At 42.6% G+C, this 26,653-nt stretch overlaps 1 long non-coding RNA gene and 1 other non-coding gene across 3 annotated transcripts in view; one reads left to right on the forward strand and one right to left on the reverse strand.

Moving 5' to 3' along the window:
- Positions 1–26,440, forward strand: part of LOC138823310 (uncharacterized) — a 38,770-nt gene extending 12,330 nt beyond the window's left edge. Inside the window, exons 2-5 of one of the 2 annotated variants that reach the window (XR_011370784.1) lie at positions 8,769–8,884; positions 18,797–18,907; positions 24,058–24,131; positions 24,849–26,440. This is a non-coding gene — a long non-coding RNA (uncharacterized lncRNA). The remainder of the gene's footprint in view (positions 1–8,768; positions 8,885–18,796; positions 18,908–24,057; positions 24,132–24,848) is intronic. The other variant, XR_011370783.1, reaches the window with a different exon arrangement.
- On the reverse strand, positions 22,484–22,592 carry LOC138823455 (U6 spliceosomal RNA). Its single transcript, XR_011370814.1, has one exon. It is a non-coding gene; the product is annotated as a U6 spliceosomal RNA (small nuclear RNA).
- Positions 26,441–26,653: the final 213 nt, after the last annotated feature.

The following is a 26,653-nucleotide window of genomic DNA, read 5'->3' on the forward strand; positions in this document are numbered from 1 at the left end:
GACAGAGATTCAAAAACTATCCTGGGCTCAAAACTTTCTCCAATAACTCACTGCAGAATTTCACAATCCTCTTCCAGATTCAGTACTTAGCACTGTGTTTGCTGTGGAGGCAGATTAAAAAAAAAAATTAAGAAACCTGCCAGGAACAGCCTGCCCACCCCAAGGAAATTTTAGGTATATATCTAAAATCACAGAGGAATGTGATTCATGTGTGAAAAAATAAGTTGGGGTAGGATTATCCAGCCATATTTTGTGGAAGAATTAGGCTTTGAGGTGGACGTGGGGCATGTAAAGAATTAGATTAGTAGAGAAGACAGAAAGCAAGTTCTCACATAGAGAAGGAAAGAACAGTGTTGGGCCTACCAGAAAGGATGAGCTCCCCACCCAACTCCGGAGTTGAAGGTACCAGGTGAGATTGGATGGCTAAGAAATTTCCTCAAGAATCCCCTGAAGTTTGGATGGTTTGAAGTAGATCAAAGAGCGGGCACAGGTGTCTTATACCTGTATTCCTAACTACCCAGAGGGCTGGAGTCTGAGGATCACGGTTCAAAGTCAGTCTAGGAAGATTCTTATCTTCAATTAACCAGCAAAAAACTGCACGTGGAGCTGTGGATTAAATGGTACAGAACCCATCTTGAGTGAAAAGCTAAGGAACAGTACCCAGGCCATGAGTTCAAGCCCTAGTACCAACTTTTTTTTCCCCCAAGTTGATCTAGTAAGCTAGAAACCACTAAAGTTTTGGAACAAGGAAATAACATAATAACATATTCAATCATTACTTAAGTGAAGTTGATCTAGCTGTAGTGGACAGACCCAGTTGGAATTTCAGAGAGTGATTTGTTTTGTTTCAATTTTAATTACCCATCATCATCATCATCATCATCATCATCATCATCATCATCATCATCATCAACCTCATCATATTTTGCAGTGCTAGATATCAAACCCAGGGTCTTGGGCATGGTAAGCAGGTGCTTTATCATTGAGATAAATCCTCATCACTTTGACAAGTAAGAGCATGGATAAAGCATTCATTACATGTGCACCAGACTTTTCTTTATAAAACAGACATAGCTCGTGACACATTGATTCTACTTCTAGGAATTTGTTCTAGAGAAATAATTAGAGCTATACATGAATCAGCTACCAGAATGTACAGTACAGCATATTATGTAACAATAAATCAGAGACCCAAATTGACCAATAAGCGGTGAGTTAAATATTTATTATCATATAAATGTTATTATACCATCACCACATAGTAGTTGACTATGAGCCCATTGTATCAAAAATGTAAGAATACTTAATGTCAGTAAAAGATGTCATTGTTTAAAGGGAAAATCAAGATACAAGATACTATATAGTGTGATCCTATATATGTAAAAGGAAAGTGTGTATCTGTGCATTTGTGGGAGCATCTCTGTGTAGAATTATCAAGTTGAAGATATATGACACATCTTAAATGGATAAGAAATGTGATTTTTATATCTCATTTCCCTTTTTTTTTTGTCTGTCGTGGGGCTTGAACTCTGGGCTTGGGCGCTGTCCCTGTGCTCTTCAGCTCAAGTAGAGTGCTATCGGTTTATTGGATATAAGAGTCTCACAAACTTTCCTGCCCGGGCTGGCTTTGAACCCTGATCCTCAGATCTCAGCCTCCTGAGTAGCTAGGATTACAGGCGTGAGCCAACGGCGCCCGGCTTCATTTCCCTTTTACATGTGTGTTTACTGGCATGAATCTTTTCTTACCCCAAGATGAAATGATGAACAGGTCCATGACACTCAGGTAATAAAAAAAAAAATCCTGCCGGGCGCTGGTGGCTCACGCCTATAATCCTAGCTACTCAGGAGGCTGAGATCTGAGAATCTCAGTTCAAAGCCAGCCCGGGCAGGAAAGACCATGAGACTCCTATCTCCAATAAACCACTAGAAAACCAGAAATGGCACTGTAGCTCAAGTGGTAGAGCGCTCGCCTTGAGCTGAAGAGCTGAGGAACAGCATCCAGGCCCAGAGTTCAAGCCCCATGACCGACAAAAAAAAAAAAAAATCCTCCAGGCAATTTTAATTCTAGCAGAGCATGGAGATACATGCCTGTAATTCTAGCACTCAAGAGACTGAGATGAGGAAATCATGGGTTTGAGGCTAGGCTGAGTTATATAGTGAGATCCTATTTCAATTAAAAAAAAAAAAGAGAAACAAAAAAGAGAGCATATATAGATATATATGTATATATATGTACACATACATACATATATAGATATATATGTTTCTAATGTGCCATGATTTAGTCTTAAGTAGTAGTTAATTCCAAATATAACTTTTGGGGGTGGTGGGATCCTGTCCTGGGGCCTGAACTCTGGGCCTGGGCACTGTCCCTCAGCTCTTCAGCTCAAGGCTAGCGCTCTACCACTTGAGCCACAGCACCACTTCCTGCTTTTTTCTTTTTTGCTTATGTGGTGCTGAGGAATTGAACCCAGGGCCTCATACATGCAAGGCAAGTGCTCTACCACTGAGCCACCTTCCCAGCCCCCCAAATATAACTTTTTGTTCATGTGTATCCTCTCTCTGATTTTTTACGTACTTCAGCCTAAATCTTAATTGTAGAAAAAGTAGAGAAGAGTGTGAGCTCCCCCAACAATACTCTTTACACTTAGGATCACTAAACAGAAAATTTGAATTCTAGAAACCTACCTTCCCTCCCTCCCCGCCTCAATCCTTAGGATCTGTAAACTCCTCACTCCAATTTGTCATTACCTGTGTGACAAATGGAGCTAGTCATATTCCAGCTTCAACTTAACTGGAACCATCAAATGAATTTGTTTAGGGAATTTTTAAAAAGTGGTTTGGCAGTACATCATGAATCTAACCCGCAGGACGAGGGACTCAATGACCAGATACTTTTAGGAGCCAAATGAGTGATGGAAGTGATGAAATTGGGCCAGTTAACAGATGATCTTGAGGTTGGGGAGACAGCCACAGTGTGAATGGCGAAGGCTGGGGAACCAGAGATGGAAAATGCCTGCAAGCAAGAGGAGGCCACGTCTCTTTCCAGCTCAGCTCCCACGGCCACATGCAAATATAGGCCATGTTGCTAGAGCCTCTTCTGATAATTAAGGGAAGCCAGAATTTCTGATCTTTTATTTAAAAAATTCCTAATTTTCTAATGTTGATCATTGATTTACATATCAAGCACTGTGTAGACCAACAATGTGTGGTAAAAACTAACAACAAAGATGGACACTGGTGGCTCATGCCTATAATCCTAGCTCCTCAGGAGGCTGAAATCTGAGGATAGTAGTTGAAAGTCAGCCTTGTCAAGAAAGTCCATGGGACTCTTATCTCCAATTAACTAGCCAAAGTGGTAAGACACCAGCCTTGAGTGAAAAAGCTAAGGGGAGAGAAGTACCCAGGCCTGGAGTTCAAGTCCCAATACCGGCACAAACAAACAAACAAAAAGGAGGAAAAGGAGGAGGAGAAGGAAAAAAAGCTAAAGGAATAGATATGAGGATAATAGGATAGGGGAATGGCTTAAATGGTAGAGTGCCCATGTAGTGAAAATGAGGCCTTGATTTCAAATGCCAGTATTGCCACCACCCCGCCCCCCAAAAAGGGATAGATAGAAGAGAGTCTAATGAGAGCTGAGCTAAATAAAAACACGATCTTTGTTTTTGGTGTCCTACTGGATCTCCTGTGATGAGACTCCACTTGTCCAGGTGAAATGGGTAAATCAGACATTGGACTAGGAGTACCAGAAGCATGGCACCTAACTCAGGGCAGCGTTGCCGGAAGAGACTTCCTTCAGTTGTGACTTTTATCTTTCATTCTACAAAACATCTACGGAGTGTTTACTATAGAATATACTGGCAAACAAAGCAAAGGTCTTCACGGCTTGTGAAACTTCTATTTTAGTGAAGAGTACAAACATTGGACATAATAAATTAGAAAACCATGTAGCAGATTTAAACAAACACACACAAGGAGTGCTGGTCAATTTGCCATCCAACAAGGATATAACCCTTAGTCAATCAAACATGATTGTAGCTGGGCATGGTGACACACATCTGTAATCCTAGGTACCCAAGAGACTGACACAGAAGGATTTGCTTGAGCCAAGGACTTCAAAGTAACTCTGGGCAACATAAGGAGAGCCTGTCTCAAACAAATAGGAAAGGGGAAAAAAAATCCACAAATGTAGGTGTTGCTGAGCAGGCTATTCTAGATCATCTAAGTGTGGCTGAGTCATGGTTTGGAAGACTTCACAAGTAGAACTGAGGCTTCCCTGAAAACCAAGCAATCCTGCCTAGGGATTACATCTGAGGCTGAGGCTGGGAATCTGGGCATGCCACTTCTCACAGCCTGCGCAGTGGATTGTGGTCCCGTCCAATCAGCCTCTCACAGTCTCATAAACCATTTCCTTGCTGGGTGTGTGTATGTATGTGTGACAGAGGTGGAAGTAGAAACAAGGTAGGAGACTGTGGGAGAGCAATGTGCAGTCAAGTTGTGACATTAAAACCAGCCTCGGTTTCATTGAGAAGCAAGATTTCAACAGAGAAATGAGAGATTTCATCTTTATATGTCTTGTGGACCTTTGGAAAGACTGGATTTTTTTTAATATTTGAAAGAGTTAGAAATGATATTGTAACAAACAAACAAAACATTGCAAACCAGGCACTGGTGGCTCATGCCTGTAATCTTAGCTACTCATCAGGCTGAGATCTGAGGGTCACAGTTTGAAGCCAGCCTGGGCAGAAAGTCCATGAGACTCTTCTCTCCAATTAACACCCCCCCCCAAAAAAAAAAGCCAAAAGTGCTACATTGAGCATAGAATCTCAGGAACAGTGCCCAGGACCTAAGTGCAATGTTCAGGGGACACACACACACACACACACACACACACACACACACACACACACACACACACACACACTTGCAATTTTATTCTTTCCTGGTGATATAATCTGACAAGTTTTATTTCCATTGACAATGACTACCGTGTTGAAAACAGCATGTATGGGATGGATTGTAAGAACACAGACCAGGAAGTGTGACAGGGCATTGGAAGAATCCTAGAGACATTGTGCTAGTGACGCAGAATGGAAGTGTTTCACGCAGACCTCACTCAGTATGGACACATCTGACTGGTTGGCTCCCATGCACTATTAGTTGTCAGATAATTGGAATGTCCTTGCTTGAGGGACATAGAGGACGTGAGCAGTCAGTGGATGAAGAAGCCATACTCAAAGGCTGGAAAACTACCAAGGCTCAGCCCATTCAGGAGTTGCCAAGATGATGCTATGGCTCAAACGAAGGATAAATATCAAATAACTACAGGCATTCCATGTTCCAGACACTTCCCTAAATATTTTCCGTGTGCCATATAAAAATGCATTTGTCATTGTATGTATCAGATGACTATTTGCTACATAACAAGCAAGCCAAATTTAATAGCTGTCTCACTATATATTTGCCCGAGTCTGTGGGTGGCAGCTTGCAATTCAATTCTGCTCCCTATGATGGCGCTCGTGAGTTTGTAGTCACTTGGCCGGTCCTCTGGGGGGCTGGCTAGGCCCCCACAGTTATATGTCTAGTGGTTGACTGGGGACAGGTGCCTCCCCCCCTCCCCGCCCCTCTAACCTGCAGGCTAAATAAACTATAGATTTCTTCAGGGGTGGGCTGGGCCCCCCAAAGTAGTCAAGGCATAACATCAAGTACATGCTTGTGCCAAACCTTTGCTTGCACCACTGGCCAAAGGGCACACAGTGAAGCCCCAAACCAACGTGGCAAGGGGTATCACAGGAACTCAGGCTCAGCAGGATTTGTGTTTGTCCTTACTGCACTGGGGCACCACGCTCTTCCTCCAAACTGTGTGATAAAAGTATCCCTCACATCTCCATTTTTAGCCAGGCATGGTGGGTGTGTACCTGTAGTGTCCGCGACCAGGGAGGCTGAAGCACGAGAACCCAAAAGTTTAAGGCCAGCCTGCGCCAACAATAGTGAGACCCAGTCATATTTGGGGTGGAGAGGGAAAGAATTCCTTATTTTGCAGATGAAAAACCCTAGGCAGCAGTGGATGGCGGACTTGTGGGTTGGGGATCCTGAAAAAAAAAAAAAAAGAAGAAGAGAGAAAAGCTTGAGGCAGAGAAAAAAAAAAAAAAGGAGAAAGAAAGAAATCCAAGTCATGGGCTGAGAGAAAACCCTGTATCTAAGTGTGAAGCAGCCAGAGCCAGAAATAGAAGTCGGCATCTCAGAAGTCAGCCTGCAAAGAGGTGGAGAGGAAGGCGTGGATGCTCAGCGGCTAGACATTGATGCTGCATCTTTGGGATGAGGTGCACCTAAAAACTGATAATCTATTTTTGGAGACATTAGTCTGGAATTGTGGCCATCATAACAGAAACCCAATTCAGTTTTCCTCCTTTTTGGTAAGAGTGCGGGTGTATGAAAAATCCCAGAATAGTGAATGTACTTAAATAACAGCAAGTGCTTTGAACAGCCTCTGAGTATATTTATAGATATCAAGCACACGAAATACGCCCACATCAAACACCCTCTCCCCAGGAATCTTGGATTTATGAAGGATAATACAAGGTGTACGGTTAGCAGTCTGTGCCACACACAGGGTACCTGGACAGAATCGTTTAAAAAAAAAAAAAATCTGTTAGTGTACCTGGCCAGTAGTTTACCAAATAAAGTATTAGGGGAATTGATTTGAATGGAAGATTTTTGCTGTTGTGATTGTTTTCAGACCTTGGCACTGATGCCATCTGAATCTCTCAAGGTCAAGATGGAGTTTGCTATGACCTGGTGAGTGGATTGTTGCCAGGGTGGCATTATCTATATTCCCAGACAGTTCTTTATCATGGATTATTTTTTATAATGTGTGTGTGCCAGTCCTGGGGCTTGACCTCAGTGCCTGGTCTTTTGTGTTCAAGGCTGGCGCTCTACCACTTGGGCCACAGCTCCACTTTGGGCATTTTGAGGGTGGTTAATTGGAGATAAGAGTCTAATCCTCAGATCTCAGCCTCTTGAGTAGCTAGGATTATAGGCATGAGCCACAGATGCCTGGCTTCCTTAGCTCTTTTTTTTATTATAAAATGTATTGCTTTTTTTTTTTTTTTTTTTTTTTTTTTAAATTGTATTTTATTTTATTTGAGAACATACTGTACAGAGGGGCTACAATTACATGGGCAGAATAATGCATACATTTCTTACCAAGCATTGCAGCCTCCTCCTTTGTTTACCCTTCACTTCCCTTCCCTGCCTCCCCCCTCCCCCCATGTATTGCTTTTTTGATCAAGAAAATCATTTGATTTTATTTTACTCATCAATCATTTATGCATTCATTTGAGACAGGGCATTTCTACGTAGCCAAGGCTAACCTTAATCCGCCTGCCTCAGCCTCTTGAATGCTGATACTACCAGTATGTCCCACCACACCTGGCTAAGAAAACTTTATCTTAAAATTGGGTAATAGCTAGACACCCGTATCTCATTCTTGAAATCCTAGCTACTCAAGAGGCTGAGTAGCTAGGATTGTGGTTCAAAGTCTGCCCAAGCAAGAAAATCAACAAGACACCTATCTCCAATTAACCACCAAAAAGCCAGAAGTGAAGCTGTGGCTCAAGTGGTAGAGCACTAGCCTTGAGCAAATATACTTGAGACAGAGTGCCCAGGCTCTGAGTTCAAGTGCCAGGACTAGCACAACACACACACACACACACACACACACACACACACACACACAAAATGGGCAATCGACTTTCTAGACACAGCTGCCTGGCTGTGGGTGTGCAAGAGAGAGTCCATGAAGAAGAACAGGAAGGCAGATACCTCCCAAGCAGCGGGGCGGGGGGGGGGGGGGACGGAGGGAATCCTGCTGCTCCCCACACACCCACAATGTGGAAATTAAAACCTTACACGGTGGGATTATTAAATGACAACTAATAGCTTATTATTCTAAGCAGTCATCTCATAGGGATTCTGAAGGGCTTTGCAATTCCTCATTTTTATAGACATGAGGAAAGACAGCATTTATACCCGAACACCACTTGTTCAATCAAAACAAAACACACAAAAAAGCAGGGGAGTTATTGTGGAAGCCTGGCCGAGAACAGACAGTACGAAGGCCGGCCGGCAGCTGCTCCTTCACAGCTTGCAAAGTGCACAGAACAGAAGAGATTGGCAGATACGGAAAAACTCATATGAGACATGACACGGCCACGTGGTTGCCTTCCTTATACAATGTATGCCTCAAATGTCTTTTCTTTTTTTCTCTTTTTGTGCCAGTCCTGGGGCTTGAACTCACAGCCTGGGCACTGTTCCCGAGCTTCGTTTGCTCAAGGCCAGCACTCAACCACAATGGAGCCACTGCTCCACTTGAAGCTTTTTCTGGTATTTAATTGGAGATTAAGAGTCTCACAGACTTTCCTGCCTGGGCTGGCTTTGAACCATGATCCTCAGATCTCAGCCTCCGGAGTAGCTAAGGAATACAGGTGTGCGCCACTAGCACCTTGCTTGGATTTTGCTTTTTACTTCTCATCTTGCATATCTGATTTCCCAAGAGTAGAAGCACGCACGAACAATCATGTTATCTGTTGGGACAGAATCAGAGACTTCTCAGGGTTTCTAAATTCACAAGTGCTCACCAGCAAGAGAAAACATCTTTTTCTGAACTATTAATTCCTTCTTTAGGTACAAATCATCTTTCTCTTTTTTTTTTTTTTTTTTTTCTGTCGGCATTGGGCCTGAACTCTGGCCTGGACACTGTCCCTCAGCTCTTCAGCTCTTCAGCTCAAGGCTAGCACTCTACCACTTGAGCCACAGAGCCACTTCCAGCTTTTTCTGCTTATGTGCTGCTGAGGAATTGAACCCAGGGCCTCATGTATGCAAGGTAAGCACTCTACCACTGAGCCACCTTCCCAGCCCTATCTTTCCTTTTTTTTTTTTTTTTTTTTAACATAATCTCATAGTAACATTGCTTTGTTTGCAATAGCAAATGTTTCCAATCCATCTTCCCTTACATACAGATTCCACATCTGGCTAGTTTGTCTGGTTCTGGGACAGTAATCCACACTTCTCTAACCACATTGAGATTGTGTACGTGGCCAGCCAGGTGGTCACTCAAAGGCAAAGAGACAGCAGCTCAGGTTGCTGCCTTCTGTTTTTCCACCACGGATCCCTAGAATTCTTTTCTCTCTGCATTTGGAATCATAGCACAGAGGGAAGGGAAAATGCTCCGAGGGAAAACCTTCAATAATCTCCTGCCTGCATTCATAGCAACAGGGAGAAATAAAACAAGTTAGATTTATGAAAGTCATCTGGTGAAACAGAGAAAGGATGAGGCCAGGAAACACTTCTTCCATTTGTCTTCCCCTTGCAGAAGATGGCTGTTCCCTACCTTCACAGGGAAGGGCCCTGCCCTCCAATGTGTTTCTCTCCCTCCCTCACTTAAGCAGGTATGTGTCCCGAGGACCACCCAGGACAACAGGAAAAACAAAATAAAACTTGCCATTTTAAATTTGGACAGGGTTAGTAAGACACATGTCCATTTAAAAAATAATTGTTTTCTAAATCTCTTGTTTGGGTACCAGTGGCTTGCACCTGTCATCCTATACCTACTGAGGAGGCAGAGATAAAGGAGGATCATGGTTTGAGGCTAGCAAACTATTCAGGAGTCCTCCATCTCAGTCAGTATCTGGGTGTGGTGGCATCTGCCTGTCATCCCCGCTATGGAGGGAAGCATAAGGAGGAAGACTATGATCCAGGCTGGTTTGGGCAAAAATTTGAGGTGCTGTCTCAAAAATCACCAGAGTAAAAAATGTTGGAGGCCTTGAGCAAAGTACCTGCCTAGCAAGCATGAAATCCTAACTTCAAATGTCAGTATGGCCAAAAGTAACAACAGCAGCAGCAATAATATCTCTTGGGAATCATTTACTTTATGTCCACAAATTATTGTGGTCAGACCCATAGTCCTGTTAGTTGACTGAAGACTACATGAATTAGATATATACACAGAGATGAGCAAAATAAAAATATGAAGTATTGTGTAGAGGCCCTGGGTTCGATTCCTCAGCACATAAACAGAAAAAGCTGAAAGTAGCACTATGGCTAGCCTTGAGCTGAAGAGCTCAGGGACAGGGTCCAGGCCTAGAGTTCAAGCCCCATGACCTACATATATATCTATATATCTATCTATATAGAGAGATATATATGCCAGTTCTAAGTTCAAATTCAGGGTCTGAATTCAGGCTCTGAGTCCCTTAGAGGAACGTTGGTTAATACTTGCCTAGAAGATGCATGTTATTATTTTTTTTCACCTTTCTCTGTTTCCTGCTGTACACGCCTGTCACCTGACAATGCTGTCACCGTGGACATAAGTGTATTTGCCAGCTGCAGCCATGCTGCTACACAGACATGGTCTATGGTTTCGTGGCTGTGACATTCCTCATGCGCAGGGAGTTCTGGGAAGCCGATCGAGCCTGGATTTGCTTCTCCCTTTCAACCTTAGCAGGCTGAATGTAGGTTGTTCTTGCTATTGCTTCCAAATGTTGTTTTGGACTATTACCTATCCGCACCGGTTTATCTTGCTTACATGGGAAACGATACAGATAAATATTCACTTAGGAAAATCAACAACAATAACAAAAGAAACTGACCATATTTTCCAGAACCCCGCTTAATGTTAAAATAAATGTCCTAGAAATAGCTAAAATCAAAGCATAAGGAAGTACCATCTGGACTCCCCACACACACACAAAGCTTGACTACATGACATAATTACCTTTCCTGTGACATAGAAGTAAGAACAAAGATATTAGTGGAGGTAGAGGGGTGAGGTTGACCCAGATCCTTTGTGTAAAGTATACATTGTACATGTGTGTGGATATGTCACAGGCAAAACCCCTTGTACCACCAATGTGTGGTAGTAAGAATCCTTTTATGTCCATACTAGGCTTGAATTTGGAGCTTGGACACTCTCCCTTAGCTTCTCAATCAAGGCTGGCCCTCAATCACTTGAGCTACAGCTCTACTTCTGGCTTTTTTGGTGGTCATTAATAAGAGATTAGAGTCTCATAGACTTTCCTTCCTGGATAGGCTTTGAACCATGATCCTCAGATATCAGCCTCCTGAGTTGCTCTGATTACAGGCATGAACCACTGGTACCAAGCCCTTTTTTTCTTTATAAACTTAAAAATCGAGATTTTTTTTTGGGGGGGGGGTCAGTCGTGGGCTTGAACTCTGGGCCTGAGCACCATCCCTCAGCTTTTTTGCTCAAGGCTAGCATTCTACCACTTTGAACCACAGCTCTACTTCCAGTTATTGGAGATAAGTATCTCACAGACTTGCCTGCCCAGACTGGCTTTGATCTACGATCATCAAATCTCAGACTCCTGAGTAGCTAGGATTAGAGGCATGAGTCACCAGTGCCTTACAAGAATATTTTTCTTAATTGATTCTCAGTACCAGAACTCCCTGGTCCTCTCCCTCTCCTCGGCCTCACCTCCTCTTTGAACTCTTCCTCTTCTCCTTCTTCCTCCATCTTTCTCCATCTTTCCCTTCTCTTTCCCTTCCTCCCCCTTCTCTTATGACCAAATCTTGCCTTTGAAATTCACTTTCCTAGTCACCTGTAACCCAACCATACCCCTAAGCTTTTGCAATAGTCATTTGGCCCAGACCATGTTTATCTGTTTCAACTCTGAAAGGAAGTGCCAACTCTCTCAACTTAGCTCGGCCTTTAATCAAGCTAATCAAGTCACAAATGAAGCCATCCAGATTCACAGCTTGCTCATGAACTACACAAGTATGGGATGGAGGAGGAACTGGCACAGAACACTGGGTACGGCGAGATCCTTCGCGTCCCTAGCCACCTCTCCAACCAAGAAATTGTTCTTAAGCTTGAAGCTAAATGACCAGTCTTTTCCACTCTCCTGCCTTTGCAATAATCTTCATTGTGTTGGTGATTCTCCATCTTTTTTTTAATTCAATCTTTCACACCCAGGGTTGTTTTTTTTTTCCCCTCCAGAACTTTACTTTCTACTTCTTTGTTACATAAGTCAAAATGCTTCTTGTGAAATAAAACTGGAAATATTGAATTTGTTTTGCTGCTGCCTCCCACTTTGAAAATCACCAGTCTATTTGTGCTGCCTGTTGGAGCTTGCTTAGCAAGTCAGCCACAATTGGGAGAAAAATTCCAACGCACAAGCCATTACTGTTGTAGACATTCCAGACTGCATCAGACCAAGAGTGTGAGCTATAAAATAGGGATTTAGAAGTGAAATGAACCCCAAGAGAGGGACACAAGCGGTTTTTTTTTCTTTGTCACTGTTGTTTTTAATGTATGTTTTTAATTTAATCTATGTGATTTTTTGGTTTCTCTTGTATGTTCTTCTCCCATGGTATAACCCCTGTTTTCACTGTATTTGATTCCGGTGCCCTGCATCTTGTATATACATTTTTCTAATTTGGAGAGGGGAAGGGAAATAACAAAATGCTGAAACAAGGATACAGGTTGATGCCTTGTAACAATGAGATATACAAGACACTAGGTTGAAAATAAACTTTACAACTTTGGGGGAGGGAGGAGTTGGGGAGGTGGGGAGGGAAGGGATGGTAGGGGAGAAACAAAGGAGGGGGTAACAATGCTCCATAGGAAATGTACTCATTACCTTACTCATGTAACCGTAGCCCCTCTCTGTACAGTATCTTTACAATAAAAAAATTAAAGAAGGGGCTGGGAAGGTGGCTCAGTGGTAGAGCACTTGCCTTGCATACATGAGGCCCTGGGTTCGATTCCTCAGCCCCACATAAGCAAAAAGTAAAAAGCCGGAAGTGGTGCTGTGGCTCAGGTGGTAGAGCGCTAGCCTTGAGCTGAAAAAGCTGAGGGACAGTGTCCAGGCCCAGAGTTCAGTCCCCACGACCGGACCAAAACAAAACAAAACAAAAAAAAACATTAAAGAATAGGAACTTAGCTGGTCCCAGGGGTGAAAATGATCATAGTTCTAGGAAGTTCTACAGCTGGTACTAGAATCTTACAATAATGAACTTAGATTTTGCTACTAATTAAAAAAAAGTAGCTACAATAATCCTTGTGCTTCCAACTGTGAGAAGAAGTGAGAAAAGTTTGACTAGTCTAAACAAGTTTTCTATCTTTAATCCGCTTTCCAAAATAAGGGTCCTGTGTTGCATTTTTCTACTGAATAAGACTGTACATGTTATTGAAAAAAATGAGACCCAGAAGTTAATGACTGACTAATGGATAAGCCCGGAAAACTTAGAGCAATGTGGTAAATTTGCCTCTTCCTCTTCTTTTTCCTCCTCCTTTCCCCCCTATTTCTTCTCTCTTCTTTCTAAAGCTGAAGGGTTTTTGTTCTGACCTTCACTAAACAAAGAACCATCCATGAATGTATAACACTGAAAAACTGAAAACATAAAAGTTTCCGTGCTCTTTGTATTTGGAGGAGTTATAAGTTTGCCTTTTTCATTCAATAGACAATAAACATACCCACAACATGTTTTCCTTTTAGCTAAAAAAAGGACTATAAATATTATCTCATTAACCCTTACTGCCCCCTTGTGGAGTGTGTATCAATATATATCTCTCAGCTAGGAGCTGATGGCCCAAGCCTGTAATCCTAGCTACTCAGGAAGCTGAGATCTGAGGATCACGGTTCAAAACCAGCCCAGGCAAGAAAGTCCATGAGACACTTATCTCCAGTTAACCACCAGAAAACTGGAAGTGGCTCTGTGACTTAAAGTGGTAGAGTGCTAGCTTTAAGCGGAAGAGCTCAGGGACAGTGCCTAGGCCCCCAGTTCAAGCCCCACTGCGGGGAGGGGTCGGGGGGAGGGAAACCTTCTCTCTCTTGTCTCTGTCTCCACACAATCCACTGTCCCAGGTGGAAATAGAACTATCATAGGGTTTGAGGTTTCTCATTTAAGACAAACTATTCTTCAGAGGGTCTCTGTTGGAATCATTACACAGGGGGAAAACGACTAAGTGATTACATAGGAAAAAGTTTAAGACATAGGAAGCTTGAACTCACTGTTTGTTGTATTGTGCCTGAGAGACACGAGTGCAGAATAGATTCAGGCTGGGAAGGGCAGACTCTGTCTGTCTGTTCTAAATCACTCCCGTTCCCTCCAGAACTTAATGCCTGATACAGTCCACTTTCAGTCCCCATTTTATGGCCAAAAATATGTGTCTAGCAATGATGTTCAATGTGCTTGGCCTTGCTGTACAACTAAATTTGGGCTCTAAGTATAAATGTGAGTCTCTCTCATGGAGTTAAACATAACTTGGCAAAGACATTTTTCCTGGGCTTGCTATACACTAGTTTGTCTATGTGTGTGTGCACACATGCGTGTGTGTGCCAGTACTAGGGCCTGAACTCAGGGCCTGGGCACTGCCTCTTAGCTTTTTCACTCAAGGGTGTGACTCTACCACTTGTACCATAGCTCCACTTCTGGCTTTTTGGTGGTGAACTGGCGATAAGCGTCTGGAAGTGGAGTTGTAGCTCAAAGTGGAAGAGTGCTAGCCTTGAGTGAAAAAGCTCAAGGATAGCACACAGGCTCTGAGTTCAAGCCCCATAACCAACCAAAAAACTTCAAAAATTATCCCAAGAGTCTCATGGAGTTTCCTGCCCCCCTCCCCGCCCCGCCCAGGCTGGCTTTGAACAGCGACCCTCAGATCTCAGCCTATTGAGTAGCTAGGATTACAGGTGTGAGCCACCAGCACCCAGCAAAACTTTTTCTCTTCAAAAGTTTGTTGCTGCCTAGCTAGTGTTCTGTTGAGGCACAATGAATATCAAGTTCTGGCTAAGAACCAGGTACTGGCTGGGCAGGAAGAAGGATGGAAAGTAAGCTAAAAGCAAACAAGCACTTGATCGGCACAAAGACAGGTATCTGTATGGCTCATTTCGTGGAGCTAAATTAGTCTTGTTCCAAACCCAGATAAGGATGATTCAAGAGAGAACAAACAAATTCTAGGATCATTTTACTTATGAACCCTAATAAAATATTAGCTATCTGAATCTGTGTAATTAAAAAGCAATATATTGTCATCAGATTGCCATTACCTTTTTTGTGTGTGTGTGGGGGGGGGGGGGGGGGGTCCGGTCGTGGGGCCTGAACTCTGGGCCTGGGCACTGTCCCTCAGCTCTTCAGCTCAAGGCTAGCGCTCTACCACTTGAGCCACAGCGCCACTTCTGGCTTTTTTCTTTTTGCTTATGTGGTGCTGATGAATCGAACTCAGGGCCTCAGGCATGCATGGCGAGCGCTCTACCATTGAGCCACCTTCCCAGCCCCGCCATTACCTTTTGAAGCAGGAAGAATTCACATCAGAAAAAAAAAAAAAGTGTGATTAGTAGCATTAATGGACCAAAGAAAAATAATTATACAATTATCTAAATCAATAAATTGCAAAAAGGATCTGGAAATGTTTCACAGCTGCTGATGGCCCTGGTGCTGATGACATCCTTAATGGTCATATGCAAATCTGCAGCAAATATTTGGTGGCGGCATTGCCTTTATGTATGCTCACACCTGTAATCCTAGCTGCTCAGGAGGCTGAGATCAGAGGATCATGGTTCAAATGCAGCCCAGGCAGAAAGTCCATGATAGTCTGATCTCTAATTAGCCAGCAAAAAGCTGAAAGTGGAGCTGTGGCTCAAGTTGTAGAGTGCCAGTCTAGAGCAAAGAAATAACTAAATGAGAACTCAACGTCCTGCGTAGTCACACACACACACACACACACACACACACACACACACACACACACACACGAATGCCTACTTGTATTTCTGTTTAACATAGTCTTTGTGGCGTCCTGCCTAGACAGCATAAATAGAAGCACAAAAATTAAGATGTGTAAGTACTGGAAAGGAAGAGTCTAAGCCGCCATTATTGTATATAATACAAATAGAAAGTAAATGACAAAATCATTATTGGAAGTTTTAGCACTGCTATTAGTTTTAAATTGATACCCTTTGGTTACTAGACATATAATTCATTCATTTTTTTAAATAAAAATTCTTTATATTAGAGAAAACAATACTTCAAAAATAATTTTTAAAATGAGGCTGAAACTGAACACTGGTGGCTCACACCTGTAATCCTAGCTATTCAGAAAGCTGAAATCTGAGGATCATGGTTCAAAGCAGCCCTAGCAAAAAAGTCTGTGAGACTCTTTTATTTATTTATTTATTTTTTGTCGGTCGTGGGGCTTGAACTCTGGGCCTGGGTGCTGTCCCTCAGCTCTTCAGCTCAAGGCTAGCGCTCTACCACTTGAGCTACAGCGTCACTTCCGGTTTTCTGGTGGTTTATTGGAGATAGGAGTCTCACGGTCTCTCCTGCCTGGGCTGGCTTTGAACCGCGATCCTCAGATCTCAGCCTCCTGAGTAGCTAGGATTACAGGCGTGAGCCACCAGCGCCCGGCTGAGACTCTTATCTCCAATTAACCACCAGAAAACTGCAAGTGGCACTGTGGCTCAAAGGGGTAGAGCGCTAGTCTTGAGCAGAAGAGCTTGGAGACAGTGTCCAGGCCTTAAGTTCAAGCCCCACAACCACCACCACCAACAACAAAATAATAATAATTAAATTAAAATTAAATAAATAAAAATAAAAGTTAGACTGGGTATGGTGGTACCTGCCTGTAATCTCAGCCTTGGGAACAATGAGGTCAGCTTGAGCTACATAGTAAGACCCTGTCTCATAAACAAAAAGAGGGGACCAGGAAAGGGATAATGAATGATGGAGGGGGTAAGGTTGATTGAGATACTATATATATATACATATATATATATATATATAAGTAGAAATGTTGCAGTGACCCTCTTCCCCTGCAAAACTAATGTCGCTAATAAAAATTAGAGAAAACTTTAAAAAAATCAGGATATCATTCACAACTATAATAAATCTGTGAGGCATATGAGAATTAAGTTAACAAAGAGCACACAAGGCATAGTACAAACTTGTAAGTGTTCTATTTGTACCTAATAATGAATGTAGAAAATAATTACAATAAATGGAGATAAATGCTTGGTTGTGACAATGTAATTTTATACATATAAAAATTTTCCCTAAATAAACATTTAAGGCAACTTCGATGGAAATTTCAGTTGCATTTTTTAATGAGAAAGTAAAACTTTTACTAATATTTACACGAAAGCATAAAGATCCAATAAATGGAACCCCATCCTCTATTGAAAACAAAAATTACAGATGTTAAAAAATGAATCCACTTAAAAACATAATGTTTGGTGCATTAACATGATATAAATCCTTGGTCAAGTGCTGGTGGCTCACACTTGTAATCCTGGCTACTCAGAAGGCTGAGATCTGAAGATGGAGGTTCACAGTCAGCACTGACAGGAAAGCCTGTGAGACTCTTATCTCCAGCCAACCACCCAAAAGCCCAAAGTAGGGCTGTGGCCCAAGAGGTAGAGTGTTAGCCTGAGCAAAAAAGCTCAAGTACAGTACCCAGGCCCTGCAGGCAAGCCCCAGGACCAGTGCGCACGCGCGTACACACACACACACACACACACACACACACACACACACACACACACACACACACACACACACACACACACACACACACACACCAATTACATGCCTAGAGTCCCACTTTCCTGGCTTTCAAAACCAGATGAATTATTTATGTAATAATTAAATACAGAAAAACATCCATTGAGTTTAGTTGTTAGAATAGCACAAAAGGAAACACATCCTAATGTTCAGTTCCTTTGTCCTGCCTACAAACATTGCCTACGCACATTGAAAATGTAACTATATGGATCTTGGCTGGTTTCAGGATATTGTTCAATTCAGGAATCCTCTCTCTAAATAAACTACACTGAGTTTTTAAAAATCCTAATTAAGTGAAGGAGAGGATGAATAAGTGTCTCGATTTCTTAATTTTTTTACTTTATTATTTATTTTCCAGACCTGGGGCTTAAACTCAGGGTCTAGGAGCTATCCCTTAGCTTTATTTGCTTGAGGCTGAAGTTCTACCACTTGAGTGACAGTTCCACCAGCTTTTTGGCAGTTAATTAGAGATAAGTGTCTCATGAACTTTCCTGCCTGAGCTGGCTTCAAATCTCGATCTTCAGATCTCAGTTTCCTAAGTAGCTAGGATTACAAGTGTAAACCACTTGGCACCCTGCTAGGTATTTTTAGTTTCCTTAAGAGGTTATTGGAATTTATATATGCATACATGATTTAGGTATGTTTATGAAAGTGACCACTTTTTATCTGCAGACCAACATACATTTGGTATCAGAAGAATAGCAATTTAGGTGTGTTCTGTTTCAGGGTTAATGCACTACAGTTTTATTCAACCTGTTCATGAGTTTAATTGCCTTCCGTTATTATTTTTTATGCAAAAAATTTAGCCAGAGACAAGTGAATCAAAGCAATTGCATATAGCCTGCTTTCCTCCAAATGAGAACAGGTCTAGCCAAGTTCCAATGGCTCACGTCTATCATTCTAGCTACTCAGGAGGCTGAGATCTGAGGATTGCCATCTGAAGCCAGGCAGGCAGAAAAATCTGTGAAACTGATCTCCAATTATCCAGCAAAAGGGTGAAGTGGAGGCGTGGTTTAAGTGGTAGAACTTTGAGCAAAGGTAAAGGGCAGTGTTGTGAGTTCAACCCCCAGTATTGGCACAAAATAACAATTTAACAATTTTTTTTCAAAAAAGGGAACCAAGAATTTGTTTATCTGCTGTTAATAATTTATAACTGTCTATTGATCCCAATTATCATGGTGTGCTGGCTGCGCAGATTGATTTTGTGGTTTTCTTTCTGAAGGAGGTTCATCTGGACCCACATATGGTGGAAGAAATTCCAGAATGCTTGGGCTGAACATCAAAAAAGAAAAAAAAATAATTTGTAAGAATTCAAAAGCTTAAAAACATCATGGTAAGTAGGACACAGGCTAACTAATAATCTTTACTGCTTTCCTTCCTGCTCCCCACGCTATCTGCAGTCCTCTCCTCAGGCTGGCCTCTCTACCCACCTAACATCAGGTACCCTTCAACGCATCTTTGCTTCCTTTTGTGTGCCACTACTGGGGCTTGAAATCAGGGCCTCAAATTCCCACTTGGCTTTTTCTGCTCAAGACTAGTGCTCTACCACTTGAGCCACACCTCCACTTCCAACTTTTTCTAGTTAATTGGAGCTACATCTACTGGATTTGTCTGCCTTGGCTGACTTTGAACTGGTTTCCTCAGATCTCAGCCTCTTCGGGAGCTAGGATTACAAGGGAGAGGTCACCAGCCATCTGTAGCATCTATTTTTGAGTTTTTTTTTTTTTAAAAAAAAGTTCCAAGCCAGGCGCCTGTGGCTCACGCCTGTTATCCTAGCTACTCAGGAGGCTGAGATCTGAGGATCGCGGTTCAAAGCCAGCCCGGGCAGGAAAGACCATGAGACTCCTATCTCCAATAAACCACTAGAAAACCAGAAGTGGCGCTGTAGCTCAAGTGGTAGATTGCTCGCCTTGAGCTGAAGAGCCGAGGGACAGCGCCCAGGCCCAGAGTTCAAGCCCCATGACTGACAAAAAAACAAAACAAAACAAACAAACAACAAAAAAAAGTTCCAACTTGATCTTTTTTTTTTTTTTTCCTTTCTCAAGATACAGGTTCAGACACCTTTGGAAAGCTTGTGTTCTTTTTAACAGAGAACAATATGGGAGAAAAACAAAACAAAACTGGACACTGAAGTGGATGAGATTGTTTTATACCACGGTTAGAAGGAAACCAAATAACATCAGAAAAGATGCTACTCAAATGACTGTGGCCAGAACCACAGTAATTGTAGTAACTGAAGTAATTTGGAGTGCGCCTGAGACCTTTATTTTCAATTAGCCACCCAGAAATTCAGAAGGAGAGCTGTGGCTCAAGTGGTAGAGCACCAGCTTTGAGTAAAAAAAGCTAAGGGACAGTGCCCAGGCCCTGAGTTCCAGCCCCAGTGCACAAAAATCCATCTATAAATCAACCAAAAATTATTTGCTTAAAAAGAGCAAAGAATTCATGTTAATCTTCTCCACTTATGTCTGCTTAAATTCCTTTTGTCTTGTTCTATTAATGGAACTTATTTTTCCACTTTGGTTAATTTTAATATGTCATATTGCATATTACTACATTGAACCACATCTCTTAATAAATCTTTTAAATCTCTTACTTTTTATGTTGTTCCCCAAGACCTTATATTTTCAGATCACTCCCTTCCTTCCTTCCTTCCTTCCTTCCTTCCTTCCTTCCTTCCTTCCTTCCTTCCTTCCTTCCTTCCTCCCTCCCTCCCTCTTTCTTCCTTCCTTCTTTCCTTCTTTTCAGGAGGCTGAAATCTGAGGATTACCATTCAAAACCAGTTCCTGCAGTCTGTGAGACTTTTATCTCCAATTAACAACCAAAAAGCTCAGGGGCTGGGAAGGTGGCTCAGTGGTAGAGCGCTTGCCTTGCATGCCTGAGGCCCTGGTTCGATTCCTCAGCACCACATAAGCAAAAAGAAAAAAGCCGGAAGTGGCGCTGTGGCTCAAGTGGTAGAGTGCTAGCCTTGAGCTGAAAAGCTGAGGGACAGCGCCCAGGCCCAGAGTTCAGGCCCCATGACCGGACCCAAAAAACAAAAAAAACAAAAAACAAAAAAAACAACCAAAAAGCTCAATTGGTTACAATATCAACCTTGAGCAAAAAAACTTGAAGCCCTGACTTCAAGCCCCAATATCAGCCTCCATCCCCCCAAAAAGGTTGAAAAAAGTAGCGTGTACATCACAGATCTGCTGTGTAGTAGATAGAAAACAAATAAAGGAACCAGGCACTGGTGGTTCATTCCTATAATCCTATCTACTCAGGAGGCTGAGATTTGAGGATCAAGATCCAAAGCCAGCCCTGGGAAGGCAAGTCTGTGAGACTCTTATCTCTAATAAACTACTCAGAAAAAGCCAGAAGTGGTGCTGTAGTAGACTGCTAGCCTTAAGTAAAAGAAGCTCAGGAACAGCACCCAGGTCCTGAGTTCAAGCCCCAGGACTGGCACCAAAAACAAAAAAAAAAGAAAAGAAAAGAAAAAGAAAGAAAGAAAGAAAGAAAGAGAGAGAGAGAGAGAGAGAGAAAGAAACAAAGAAAGAAAGAAAGAAAGAAAGAAAGAAAGAAAGAAAGAAAGAAAGAAAGAAAGAAAGAAAGAAAGAAAAAGCAAATGAAAGATCTGAATCAAACCTCGGCCATGGTGGTTTCCTCTCAGAGGGAATTGGGAGCTGACCAAGAGCCCCCTTCTCTAAACTTCTGTATTGTCTGAAGCATTTCCAATGGTTATCGATGTAGCATTTGCATAATTTTAAAAACAGAGGAAAGGGAGAAGAAAAACAGGGAACTGCTGTAAAATCAACAACATTTTTGACAGATGGTCTAACAGAACTATCCGAGGGGAGAAAACAAAGCCCACAGCATTAGGAAAATAACAGAGAAAAAAATATCAGTTAATTTAGAAAATACTAAGGAAAGGAAGGGAGAGGCAAGAAAAAAAATCTAAGTAATTAAAATAAAAAAAAATGACAAGCAGAGATCAGAAAGACGTTGAGAACTGTTCTCTGTGACCATAACCTATTAGAGCTGTGATTTAGGAAGATCATTTTGTCAAAACTGGAGCATCACGAATCTCTTACAGCTCTATTTTGGAGCGGCTGAGAGGCATCGTTACACTTCAACCCCCAAGAGGAAATCATCAGGAGCCAACAGAGATTTAAATATCCTCCGAGACAAGTGTTTTGCTTGCCAAGTTTTAGGGAGCCAGGATTCACTTATGATGAACCAAGAATGCTGAGCAGAGAATGGATTCTCAAGATGAAGGCAGAGACCAAAGTGGTATCTGCAAGTCAGATTTTTATTTACATTTGACCTTTTTTTTTGGGGGGGGGAGGGTCCGGTCGTGGGGTCTGAACTCTGGGCCTGGGTGCTGTCCCTCAGCTCTTCAGCTCAAGGCTAGCGCTCTACCACTTGAGCCACAGCGCCACTTCCGACTTTTTTCTTTTTTCTTATGTGGTGCTGAGGAATCAAACCCAGGGCCTCATGCATGCAAGGCAAGCGCTCTACCACTGAGCCACCTTCCCAGCCTGAGCTTATTTTTTTTTTATATCATTGTATTGTTATTTCTAAGTAGTTATACATAGGGGTTACAATTCTATGAGCTGGGTAATGAGTACATTTCTATTTGAACATTGTTACCTCCTCCTTCATTTCTCCTACTTTTTCCCCTCCTGACTCCCTTCACTCTCAAAACGTAAAGTTCATTTCCAACATAGTGTCTAGTATCACTTGTAAATTGGTCCACTCTTTGTCCCACTGTTTCTGTATTTCCCCTCCCTTCTCCAAATCAGATAAACTTACATGCAAGACAAAAAGGACAGAAATAAAAACCAGTGATTAAAAAGGCATAAGCAAAGGGAAAACAGAAAGAAAAAAGAAATAACTGCAAAAAGTACAATAAAGAAAACACTTGTTTCCATTTAAAAATATGGAATTCTTCATGAATTCACGCGTCATGCTTGTTCAGGGGACATGCTAATCTTCTCTGCATCATTTCAATTTTAGTATATATGCTGCTGAAGTGAACAGCAGACCTTTATTTTCAATTAGCCACCAAGAAAGTCAGAAGGAGAGCTGTGGCTCAAGTGGTAGAGCACCAGCCTTGAGTGGAAAAGCTAAGGGACAGTGCCCAGGCTCTGAGTTCCAGGCCCAGTACCTGCACAAAAATCCATCAAGCAACCAACCAATCAATCGCATATCTACCAGCAGCTCTCTAGATATTAAGCTGTCCGTATTTAGGAGCTTACCTTAGCCTCACACATTCCCTAGTAGCTCATAAAACTCTTTCTCACACACAATCTTTGCTGGTTGTCATCACAAGCCTGAGCTTGATACTTGGTCTTAATATATGAGCTGAAGAAACAAAGTTCCATGGAGCAGAGCCACAGTTTCCACAATGAAGACCATAGCAGAGGCAAATCTGTGCCTCTGACTCACGTGTTCCCTGCCATATTAATTGTCTAGGCAGAGATAGATTGTATATTTCATCTTTCCCTGAATATGGTGTAAGTAGATAGTTTGGACAGAACAGATCTAGGGTAGATAGTATTATAAAGTAAACTTTAAGAAGCATATCAAAGCTAGACAATAGTGGATCATGCTTATGATCCTAGCTACTCACAAGGCTGAGAGCTGAGGATCATTGTTCAAAGCTAGCCTGGACAGAAAAATCTACAACACTCTTATTTCCAATTAACCACCAAATAGCTGGAAGTAGAGCTGTGACTCAAATGGTAGAGCAAACAAGGGCCCTGAGTTCAAACTCCAGGACTGGCACTGAAAGGAAAAAATTTTATAAAAGGAAGGAAGGAAGCAAGCAAGCAAGCTGGGAACCAATGGCTCATGCCTATAATCCTACCTACTCAGGAGACTGAGATCTGAGGATTGTGGTTCAAAGCCAGCCTGGGCAGGGAAGAGACTCTTATCTCCAATTAATCACCAGAAAACTGGAAGTAGAGCTGTGCCTCAAAGTGGTGGAGCACTAGCTTTGAGCAAAATTGCTCAGGGACAGTGCCCAGGCCCTGAGTTCAAGCCCCACAACTGACAAAAAAAGAAAAAAGGAAAAAAGCATCAAAGCCTACATCTAAGATATACCCCGCAGTTAAAGAATAGAAGACCTGGGTTTGTAGTTCAGTGCTAGAATGTTTGCCTAGTAAGCATGAGGCCCTGGGTTCAATCCCCAGCCCTTGGTGATTGAGGGAAAACGTTAATGAAGAAGCTAAAACAAAAGAAGTAGAACGAGAAAATAGTGTCTCAGATCTCCTGCTGAGACAAGGTGGGAGTGCTGCCTATAATCCCCGCACTCGGGAGGCTGAGGCAGGAGGATCTGCAGTTGGAGGCCATACACAATAAATACTGGAGTGATAGTAATGTCTGTATCATTTAAAACAGTTGAGAGTATTTCATTGTATTGTTAAGCCTTCATTTACTTAGTTATTTAAGTCACCTCAAAGATGATATTTCAATTTTTTTTCCCCTTTGGGTTATTTGGTATAGGGTTTCATTGTGTCTCCAGGTAACCTCAAATCTGCTCTCTTCCTGCCTGAGCCTCTTACACGCTAGGATCACAGGTGTGTATTACTAATGTTTGACTTGACATTTGATAATGAAACAATGTCACAACAAATATCCTTATGCATGTGTTTCTTTTATTGTGATAAATATCTTTTTAAAAAAATTGGAAGTGGGGGCTGGGAAGGTGGCTCAGTGGTAGAGCGCCTGCCTTGCATGAGCAAGGCCCTGGGTTCGATTCCTCAGCACCACATAAGCAAAAAGAAAAAAAGCTGGAAGTGGCACTGTGGCTCAAGTGGTAGAGCGCTAGCCTTGAGCTGAAGAGCTGAGGGACAGTGCCCAGGCCCAGAGTTCAGGCCCCACAACCAGACACCCCCCCCCAAAAAAAAATTGAAAGTGGTAGAGCTCTGGCCTTGAGCTGAAGAGCTAAAGGACAGCACCCAGGCCCAGAGTTCAAGCCCCACAATTGACACTCAATCAATCAATCAAAAATTTTTAAAATTAGGGGCTGGGAAGGTGGCTCAGTGGTAGATCGCTTGCCTTGCATGCCTGAGGCCCTGGGTTCGATTCCTCAGCACCACATAAGCAAAACAAGAAAAAAGCCGGAAATGGCGCTGTGGCGCAAGTGGTAGAGCGCTAGCCTTGAGCTGAAGAGCTGAGGGACAGCGCCCAGGCCCAGAGTTCAGACCCCACAACCGGACCCAAAAAACAAAAACAAAAAAAAATTTTTTTAATTAAAAAAATTGACATATGAACTCTTGAATTTGTTGTGCCAGGTCGCAGGACCCCCACCAAGAAGACCACCGAGAGGCAGACTTTCCAGCTGTTTTAAGGTTTTCAGACTTTCCAGCTGTTTTAAGGTTTTATGTAGACGGGCTGCGGCTTGGGCCCATCCTACACTCCGACACCGAGGAGCCTAGGAGGAGAGCCCCGAGCTACAGATTTGCAGGGCTATAAAGGCTCACAACCAACCAGGTGTTTGGAGCACCACCTGTTGCTCTGCTAGACAGAATTTGCTGATCTTAAACAAGCAACAAGTGGTCACTGCCTCAAGACTAACCCTTCAGAATTTACATCTAGAAAGTTAGTGCCAATCTCCCCGCCCCGCTTATTCGCAGAACCTGAGCACCCATTTCAACACTTGCGCGTCAATAATGAATAATAATCCATTTGTTAACAGGCAGATTGCTGACAATACCAATGGGTTTTGCTTTATTATTATTTTTTACGAGTTTAATGACTAATGAGATTGTATAATTTTAAGGTTTTATTTTATTTTACTTTTTGGCTATCTGCTTTTTGGAGAATACGGTGTGAATCCTTTTGAGGCCGAACAGCAGCAAACACCAGAGCCTATTTTTAAGGATTGCTACATCCTCAGACCTGCGGCTTCCCGAGTAGAGAGCTTTGTTCTGTATCCTTCCCACCCATGCTGGTATGGAAGCATTGGGCTTCCTCTCCTCAGACCTCTTCATTATTTAAAGGATGGGATGGAAAACTAGCGGATACCTGAGATGTCAGGAACAGAGCCTCTGTTATCTCTTCCTGGGAGATAATTTCTAGTCCTTCCTCACAGTTCATCCGAAGGCTGCCCTGAGTACACCACAGATTATGTATTTTCCTACTAGATATGAAAATGTTCCTTTGCTTCAAACTTGCAAGAATACACTAGATATGAAGTGTTAACTGGAAGTAATTTTCAAACAAGGCAGTCAGTGTACTTCTTTTCCTTGCTAGTGGCTAAGAGAGAAAACTAAGAATCGCAAACTGTAACAACTTTGTTTAGATGGATGAGACTTTGAAGATGGCAGGGATGTGCACAGCTCGACTCCCAGCCTGCAGCACATAAATGCTCAATAAAGCAACAATAACTTTAAAGATTAAAAAAAAATGCTGAAGTAGAAAACCTTTCCATTGCTCACTTTCTCTTCTGGGACTTCTTTCCTGCTTCTTGTGGGTGAAGTGTACATAAATGATCAGGGATGGAGTGATCTGCTCCAAACAACTGCCCTGAAATGAGCCACCCCAGTCCTTGCAGATGGAAAAGTCTTTCCATTCTTTTTTTTTTTTTTTGGTCCGGTCGTGGGGCCTGAACTCTGGGCCTGGGCGATGTCCCTCAGCTCTTCAGCTCAAGGCTAGTGCCCTACCACTTGAGCCACAGCGCCACTTCTGGCTTTTTTCTTTTTGCTTATGTGGTGCTGAGGAATTGAACCCAGGGCCTCAGGCATGCAAGGCAAGCGCTCTACCACTGAGCCAACTTCCCAGCCCCTGGAAAAGTCTTTCCTAGGTAGCTGGATGACCTGAAGGCAAAGAAAAAATTGGACACTTGCCTAGTATGTGTAAAGCCCAAGGTTCAGTCCCTGGGACCAGGGAGAGATAGTCAGATAGTCAGACAGTCAGACAGACAGACAGACAGTCAGACAGACAGACGGGGAGGAAGGAAGGGAGGAAGGGAGGGAGGGAGGGAGGAAGGGAAGGAGGGAGGGAGGGAAAGACAAGGGAAGGAAAGGGAAGGGAAGGGAAGGGAAGGAAAGGGAAGGGAAGGGAAAGGAAGGGAAGGGGAGAAAGAAAGGAAGAAAGG

This window comes from Dipodomys merriami, unplaced genomic scaffold (assembly GCF_024711535.1).
Source record: "Dipodomys merriami isolate MVZ:Mamm:240054 unplaced genomic scaffold, mDipMer1.0.p SCAF_12, whole genome shotgun sequence".
In the NCBI taxonomy this organism is placed as follows: Eukaryota; Metazoa; Chordata; class Mammalia; order Rodentia; family Heteromyidae; genus Dipodomys; species Dipodomys merriami.